The sequence below is a fragment of the Notamacropus eugenii genome, chromosome 5 (assembly GCF_028372415.1).
Source record: "Notamacropus eugenii isolate mMacEug1 chromosome 5, mMacEug1.pri_v2, whole genome shotgun sequence".
NCBI lineage: Eukaryota > Metazoa > Chordata > Mammalia > Diprotodontia > Macropodidae > Notamacropus > Notamacropus eugenii.
The window spans coordinates 324816673-324825617 of NC_092876.1; the positions used below are offsets into that span (position 1 = coordinate 324816673).

The 8945-nt window shown below is 41.4% G+C and overlaps 2 long non-coding RNA genes across 3 annotated transcripts in view; one reads left to right on the top strand and one right to left on the bottom strand.

Annotated features, from left to right (window-relative positions):
- The window catches only part of LOC140506362 (uncharacterized), a 38077-nt gene extending 29138 nt beyond the window's left edge, over positions 1–8939 (top strand). For both annotated transcript variants that reach the window (XR_011967899.1, XR_011967900.1), the window contains exon 4: positions 8689–8939. This is a non-coding gene — a long non-coding RNA (uncharacterized lncRNA). The remainder of the gene's footprint in view (positions 1–8688) is intronic.
- The window catches only part of LOC140506371 (uncharacterized), a 129475-nt gene that overhangs the window by 80044 nt on the left and 40486 nt on the right, over positions 1–8945 (bottom strand). The window lies entirely within an intron of this gene.

Sequence of the window (8945 nt, forward strand, 5' to 3'; positions counted from 1 at the left end):
TTTTTTACTGCATTGTTGCCAACTGTACGATAGCTTCACTTTCTCTCTGAGTTACCAACAAACTGTTCCCTCTCAGAGAAGAGTTCTACTCTGTTGACATTAATTCTTCTGATAGTCATTTTGCCTTGGGGACACAGCTTTTGTTGAATGCAAATATTTAGCTTGGAAAAGATAAGTCTATGGTTAGTCCAGCACTGCACCACCTTTATCATTTTCACATCTTGGTCTGTCTCTTCTCCTTACAATCACATAGTCTATTAAATGTGAATATTTTCTATGAGGGTGCTTCCATGAAGTTTTATTGCATTTAGGTAAATGGCAGACCGTATTGTTGTTGAGAAGGTCATGAGATATATACAAGTCTTCAGTAATAAGTGATGATTGCTGTGGCTGTTTCCAATTCCATTTCTCTATAGGATTCCCTGGCAGTCTGGTAGTCTGAGCCTACCTTAGCATTAAAGTCACCCAGAATTATAAGCTTGTCCTCTTTTGGCACATTAATGATAAGGGTCTCCAGGTCTTCTGAAAATTTTTCTTTGACCTCACCAAGGTTCATCATGGTGGAAGCATAGGCCCTGAAGATGGTAGCATGACATTTTTCTGCAAGTGGCAATCACATTGTTGTGAGCCTGTCATTCACTTCTTTTTTTTTTTAATTTATTTATTTAACTTTTAACATTCATTTTCACAAAATTTTGGGTTCCAAATTTTCTCTCCATTTGTCCCCTCCCCTCACCGCAAAACACCAAGCATTCTGATTGCCCCTGTCACCAATCTCTTTTATCATCCCTCCCTTCCCTTGTCCCCATCTTCTCTTTTGTCCTGTAGAGCCAGATAACTTTCTGTACCCCATTATCTGTATTTCTTATTTCCTAGCGGCAAGAACAGTACTCGACAGTTGTTCCTATAACTTTGAGTTCCAACTTCTCTTCATCCCTTCCTCCCCACCCATTCCCTTTGGGAAGGCAAGCAATTCAATATAGGCCATATCTGTGTAGTTTTGCAAATGACTTCCATAATAGTCATGTTGTATAAGAATAACTATATTTCCCTCCATCCTATCCTGCCCCCATTGCTTCTATTCTCTCTTTTGATCCTGTCCCTCCCCAAGAGTGTTGGCTTCAGAATGCTCCCTCCTCCTATTGCCCTCCCTTCGATCATCCCCCCCACCCTGCTTATCCCCTTCTCCCCCCACTTTCCTGTATTGTAAGATAGGTTTTCATACCGAAATGAGTGCGTATTTTGTTCCTTCCTTGAGTCAAGTGTGATGAGAGTAAACTTCATGTTTTTCTCTCACCTCTGCTCTTTTTCCCTCCACTAAAAAGTCTTTTGCCTGCCTCTTTCATGAGAGATAATTTGCCCCATTCCATTTCTCCCTTTCTCCTCCCAATATATTTCTCTCTCACCACTTAATTTCATTTTTTTAAAGATATGATCCGATCCTATTCCATTCACTCTGTGCTCTCTGTCTCTGTGTGTGCATGCGCACGCGCGTGCATGTTTCTGTGTGTGTATGTAGTCCCACCAACTACCCAGATACTGAAAAGTTTCAATCGTTACAAATATTGTCTTTCCATGCAGGAATGTAAACAGTTCAACTTTAGTAAAGTCCCTTTTGACTTCTCTTTGCTGTTTACCTTTTCAGGCTTCTCTTCATTCTTGTGTTTGAAAGTCAAATTTTCTTTTCAGCTCTGGTCTTTTCATCAAGAATGCTTGAAAGTCCTTGATTTCATTGAAAGACCAATTTTTTCCCCTGAAGTATTATACTCAGTTTTGCTGGGTAGGTGATTCTTGGTTTTAGTCCTAGTTCCTTTGACTTCTGGAATATCATATTCCACACCATTTGATCCCTTAATGTAGAAGCTGCTAGATCTTATGTTATCCTGATTGTATTTCCACAATACTTGAATTGTTTCTTTCTAGCTGCTTGCCATATTTTCTCCTTGACCAGGGAACTCTGGAATTTGGCCACAATGTTCCTAGGAGTTTCTCTTTTTGGATCTCTTTCAGGCAGTGATTGGTGGATTCCTTGGATACTTATTTTGCCCTCTGGTTCTAGAATCTCAGGGCAGTTTTCCTTGATAATTTCGTGAAAGATGATGTCTAGGCTCTTTTTTGGATCATGGCTTTCAGGCAGTCCCATAATTTTTAAATTGTCTCTCCTGGATCTATTTTCCAGGTCAGTTGTTTTTCCAATGAGATATTTCACATTATCTTCCATTTTGTCATTCTTTTGGTTTTGTTTTGTGATGTCTTGGTTTCTCATAAAGTCATTAGCTTCCATTTGCGCCATTCTAATTTTGAAAGAACTATTTTCTTCAGTGAGCTTTTGAACCTCCTTTTCCATTTGGTTAATTCTGCTTTTGAAAGCATTCTTCTCCTCATTGGCTTTTTGACCCTCTCTTGCCAATTGAGTTAGCCTATTTTTCAAGGTGTTATTTTCTTCAGCATTTTTTTGGGTCTCTTTTAGCAAGGTGTTGACCTGCTTTTCATGCTTTTTTTGCATCTCTCTCATTTCTCTTCCCAGTTTTTCCTCCACCTCTCTAACTTGATTTTCAAAATCCTTTTTGAGCTCTTCCATGGCCTGAGCCCATGGAATATTTATTCTGGATGTTTGGGATACAGAAGCCTTGACTTCTGTGTCTTTCCCTGATGGTAAGCATTGTTCTTCCTCATCCAAAAGGAAGGGAGGAGATACCTGTTCACCAAGAAAGTAAGCTTCTATGGTCTTGTTTTTTTCCCCTTTTCTGGGCATTTTCCCAGCAAGTGACTTGACTTCTGAGTGTCCTCTCCACCCCCACCTCACCTCCAGATCTGCCCAGCCAGCTCTTGGGGTCTGAGATTCAAATGCTGCTTCCCAGCCTCAGGGCTTTGGGCAGGGACAGGGCTGCTATCCAGAGTGAGATTAAGTTCAGCTGCTCAGGTGGGGGCAGGGCTGCCCCTCGGGGCTCAGTTCCCTCAGGGGGTTTATGCAGAGACCTTCAACAATGAATCTGGGCTCCTGCCTGCTTTGGGAGCCCCTATCCCCTGCTGCCTCTGCAGCTGCCTCCCGAGGGGACCTGAGTTATGGGGACACCCCACTCCCCTCTCGACCAGCGAAAGAGATCCTCTCACCCACTGTCAGTACCTGTGGGTGGAGGGACCTGCATGGCCCCTGGAGATTCCATCCCTGAAGCCTGCTCGGATCTGCTCCTCTCGGTGCTGCTCGGCGAAGGCAGGGCTGGGCTTGGCTCTGGGTCTGGTGCGGGAGGGACCTTTTGAGTCAGGTTTTCAGGTCTTTCTGGAACAGAAATCTTGTCCGCTCCGTTGTTCTGTGGCTTCTGCTGCTCCTGAATTTGTTGGGAGTTCTTCTTTACAGGTATTTTATGGGCTGTGGGTTTCGTTGCTAGCATATGTGTGTCTTTCTACTTCGCCATCTTGGCTCCCCCCATTCACTTCTTTTGATAGTGATAAAAGCTAGGATTAGTTTTGATTGCAAAGCCTATACTGATTCACGATGCTCCCTTTCACTGTGACCACTCCAGAAAAACATGTATCCAGGTCCAACTTCAGTAAGGTGGCCTTCATTTGCCAGTCTTGTTTCACTCAGGGCTGCTATTTGAATTCAATACCTGCTGAGTTTTCTTGCAACAAGAGCAGTTTCTCTTTCAGGTCTATTGAACTTTTTGTTGTGTATAAGTGTGTGTACATTCTGTGTGCTCACTGTGAGTGGAATTGTCTTTGTGGATGTTTGCGAACATTGTGTGTGTGTGTGTATTGTGTGTGTGTATTTCTACCCCAGGGTGGGATCCCTGCCTACTGTGGTAATCAGGCCAGGGTTGGGTAATCAGACACATTTTCTAGCCCCTTCTTCACAACAGGAGATGAATAGTGTGATCCCAAGGCTGCTCAGACACCCAGGGGGCTGCCAAATACCACTTCTGCTTCCAGTCAGAAGACAGCCCTATGGCCTGGGCTGCCTGTGTACAGGATTGTGGTTACTCATCTTTGCCTGCTGCCACAGGACTTTGATGTGGGTGAAAAAAGATGTTAAAATGGCATGGGTGATATCTTTTGATTTATGAGCAAATTGAATCTAAATGAGGCATGAAATCATCGGCCTCACTCTCTTCTCCAGAGTCATCACAGTCCAGTGGCAGGACAGAGTCAAGACTACTGGTGATGGCTCAGGATGCAGTACATGACTTTGGTGTTTTTGATGTCTAACCAACCTCTAAGTGCCTGCTTCAACTGCCTTTATGACCTTTGGAGCAAATTGTTCTGAGCCACAAGTTCTATCAGGGGATGTCTTCACGTGCTTGAGGTAGACACCTCCCCAAATCACCAGTGGGTTTAAGACCACTCAGCTACCCTCAACCTAGTTTTAGCCAGTCTGCCAAAACTGTACCAGGGTGTGGCCTCTGGACATGCTGTAGTTTCATGGAGCCACAGGTAGAGTGAGGTGGAACAGGTGGACACCAGAGGTGGAAACCAACCCTGAAAAGGGCTTAACAGTCTTCACACCAGAGGTACTAGTCTTCTCTGAACACACTATATACATATAGTATACATACATACATATATATATATATGTATACACACACACACACACACACGAAGATATACATACACGAATGTATGTATGTGTGTATGTATGTATTACTGTTGCTCCAGAAGAATGATGAGTCTAGGAAGACAATAATATCTATAACTTAGTTACTGTTCAATCTAGGTTACCCACCCAATTAGGAAATTTCAATTAAGTCTCAAAAAGATGACTTGCCTTATTTGAAATGATCCTCAAGGGATCATTTGGACCTTCAAGATATATTATATGTCCCTTGAGAGAAAGTGTCCCTTCCTAGAGGTTCTGGAACTCCTTCTTTAACTCCTGCTTTAAGTTTGGAAAGCATTATCCCCGTAAACAGCCCAAGAAAGTAATTCATACAACCAATTATTATACCCATTTTATGCGGAGACTTAGGCTCCATCATTGTTTGGACTGAGAATGGGTCTCCATGTGGCATTTAGGGCTTTTCCCACCACAGGGGATGAATAGACATAATGTCATTTAACATGTACATAATATTTAATATACATAGTGTCTATTTCCTTCTTCCAGCCCCCCCATGCCATTTCTGCTACTTGAGACTTAAACATGCCTGAATGATACTCCAAGATCCTCCAAGATTTTTTCTGATTTTTTTCCTTAGTCTTTCAAGAGTATTTTGCTGAAGAATTATTATTTACACTTGTACTCCCTTTTTGCATTGAATGTGATTCGTTCTTTCTAGCCCTTTGAAGAGTGGCATCATATGATCTACACTGCTATATTCCTTCCTTCTCTCCCAAATCTCTCACCAACTAGTCCCAAGAGATGACACGTAATAAGGGCTTAATAAATATTGACTGCATTAAGTTGAATTACAGGTTACTTTCATATATATGCTCTCATATCATATATGTGCAAATACCCCTGTTAGACACAGTACCAGGCCCATTTTCTATATTAGGTGAGGAAAGCAAAGTTTTCATAAGTTCACAGAACTTGCCCCAAATCATATCTAGACTCACTCAGAATCATAGAGTGTCCATGCTAGCAAGAGCCTCATGGAGCAATGAATAAAGCACCTCATGTTCTAGATGAATTACTTCACAGAGATGTAGAAAGATTAAGTCACTTGCCCAAGATCAACAGCTATAGATTCTCTGACCTAAACCTGGGTCTTCAGATTTCAACTCCTGTCCTTTGTAAATCCAGACGCAAATGTCTAAGACTCCAGAGTAGGGCCTCAAATACTAACTCTCCTGGTTTTCCCATTGAAACACAGACTTCCATTATTTCTTAATTAGGTTCAGTCCCTGATACATCAGAGAATTATCCAGGAGACATCTACAGGAGCTGTAAAAGGGAGTCAGGTTTGAGGTTGAGAATTAGCTGTCTTCCTCCATCTATATCTTCAGTCCAGTCATCTATTCATCCATTCACAATCTTCACACCCACCATGGTTTTATTCACACTCAGGAATGTCTATATAAAGTTGAGTCATATATGAAAATCAGCCTTCTTACTTGAGAGTTCATGAGAATATGTGTATGTTGTCTTCCCATACACATCAAAATGTAAAGGTCTGTAATTTGCCCCACCATGATTACCATCACCTTCGCATTCTTTTCTTTTTTTAATAATTATTTTATTTGTTTTCAGAGTTCTACAATCACTTCCATATATCCCAGATTTTTCCCCTACCTACCCCTTCCTTCCCTCCTCCCTCCCTACTCCCTCCCAGAGACAGCTTGCAATCTTATATAGGTTCTACTCATATATTCCTATTAAATACAATTTCACCATAGTCATGTTGAACAGAAGAATTAAAATGAATGAGAGAAACTATAAAACAAAACATAACATAACATAACATAAAAGAAAATGGTCTTCTTCATTCTGCAGTCCAGTTCTATAGTTCTTTCTCTGGATGTGGAAGGCATTTTTGCCTCAAAAGTCCATGGGGAATTTTTAGGTCCTTGCATTGCTATGAGGGACTAAGTCTACCAGAAGAATTCCTTGCTCACTGTGGTTAATGCTGTGTACATACATCTTTTTCTTTTCTTTTTCTTTAAAAAATATATTAATTTTATTTTTTTTCAGTGTTCTACAGTCACTACCATATAACTTAAATTATTTTCCTCCTCCCTCCACCTTGCTTTCCCCTTCCCTCCCCAATATGGCATACAATTTTATATAGGTTCTATACATACATTCCTATTAAATACATTTTCACTAGTCATGTTGTGTAGAAGAATTAAAATGAATGGGAAAAATCATATAACAAATCAAAACGAAATACAAAAGAAAATGAGCTACTACATTCTGCAGCTGAATTCCAAAGTTCTTTCTCTGGGTATGGAAGGCATTTTGTCTTAAAAGACCACTAGGAATTTTTTTAAGTCCTTGCATTTCAGTGAAATTCCAAGTCTACCAGAAAAAGCTCTTACACAGTGTAGTCGTTGCTGTGCACAAGGTTCTCCTGGTTTTTGCTCAGCATCAGATCATATAAGTGTTTCCAGGCCTCTCTAAAGTCTTCCTATTCATCATTTCTTATAGCACAATAGTATTCCATTACATTTATATACCATAATTTATTCAGCCATTCCCCAATTGATGGGCATCCCCTTGATTTCCAGTTTTTGGCCACCTCAAAGAATGCTGCTATAAGTATTTCTGTACATGTAGGAATGTGGGACCCTTTCTCATTTTTATGATCTCTTGGGGATACAGTCCTAGAAGTGATATTGCTGGGTCAAAGGGTAGGCATATTTTTGTAGCCCTTTGGGCAAAGTTCCAAATTGCTCTCCAGAATGGGGGGATCAGCTCACAGCTCAACCAACAATGAATTAGTGTTCCAACTCTCCCACATCTTCAACAACATTTATCATCTAACTGTTCTGTCATGTTAGCAAATCATACCATGTTAGGTGTGATGTGGTATCTTAGAGTTGTTTTGATTTGCATCTCTCTAATCCATAGTGATTTAGAACATTTTTTCATATGATTATAGACATCTTTAATTTCTTCCTCTGAAAACTGCCTATTCATATCCTTTAACCATTTATCAATTGGTGAAGGACATACATTCTTTTCTTAAAGTCATAAGGTGACAAAGAGTAGGAAATAAACCCCAAATGATATGTGATCCAGTAAAGGAATCTTTATGAGTCCTCCAAGTGCCCCCCCACCCCACTTGGTTGGGAAAGTGATTATTGTCAATCCAATGAAGATGGTAAGGCAATTGATCTGTGAGACAGAAGCTGTTGCCTGTGCCCTGATAAGGGCACAAACTTTTTCCTCCATCTAAGCAAAACTATAGCTTGTGTTAAAAAGCAGGTTTCCAAATGGGTTTTTATACTCCCGAGTTGACTGTGTTGATAGCAAGGGAACCACAAAGGTTGGGTGGCTCTAGTGAGGCTGGTTACCTGGTTGACTTGAGATTTTGCCTCTGTGTTCTCCTGTGTTGCCAGTTACCAAGGGAACGTGTGTTGTAGCAGTGTATTTTGTCAGCTGCTGAAGATCAGGAGGTACTGCATATAACAAAGGGCTTGTCAAGGTGAAACCCATATCTCAAGGTTCACGAGCAGTGATGAACCTGGGGCCCATCTTCAAGGACAGAGTCTTCCTCTCTGAAACTGACTTTCTGAGGTAGTCAGTGTGCCGTTCTAAAGGCAGATAGGAACAGGGTGTTGTAAGCTGCCCAGGATAGAATGAAAAGGACATTTTCACTCTTGAGTCCTCAAGCATAATCGCTGTCAAATTTAGGACTCAGGCTGGACAGCTGGCAATGAGGCATTAGCTTGGAACACTGACGGGGTAGAAGGAGTGTTTGGCAGGATGACCTTGCTTTGCACACTGAAAAACTGGAGTGCATTTAAACGTGATCTCTTCGTAGGCTGAAGAGTGGGGTGGCTGTAGCATTCATATCTGCGTGAGGTCGATGGAAATGTGCTACAGAAATTAAGGAAGAGACAGAGTGGTAGAAGGGTGTGGGCATGGAATTTGGAGTCATTGAATCTAAGTTCGGCTATTCCCGGACTAGGATGAAAGGGAATTTTGGAAAACGGAGTTGGATTAACTCCCATTCTATCATGTTTTATTTTTCCAGGAATATTCCATCAAACTGAAAATTCCACCTTTTTTTCCCCTTTCTTCTTCAGCCTTTTCTGTTGCTCGCGGCCCTGAGAAGGAAAAGAGATACGCAGAGAGCCAGGAGTCCAGGGCATCTACGAACTGCTGGTCGTCCATGAAGGTGATCAGGGCATCCTGATTTCTCGTCTTGGCCGGTGGGTTTTCCCAAAATTTTTGAAGGTCTTCGGATAAGAAATAGATGTAAAAGAAACAAAAGAAGAGCTGAAAGGGAAGGAGAAATGAAAGGGGAAATACAGCAGGGCGGAGAGCTATGCAAATATCGAGC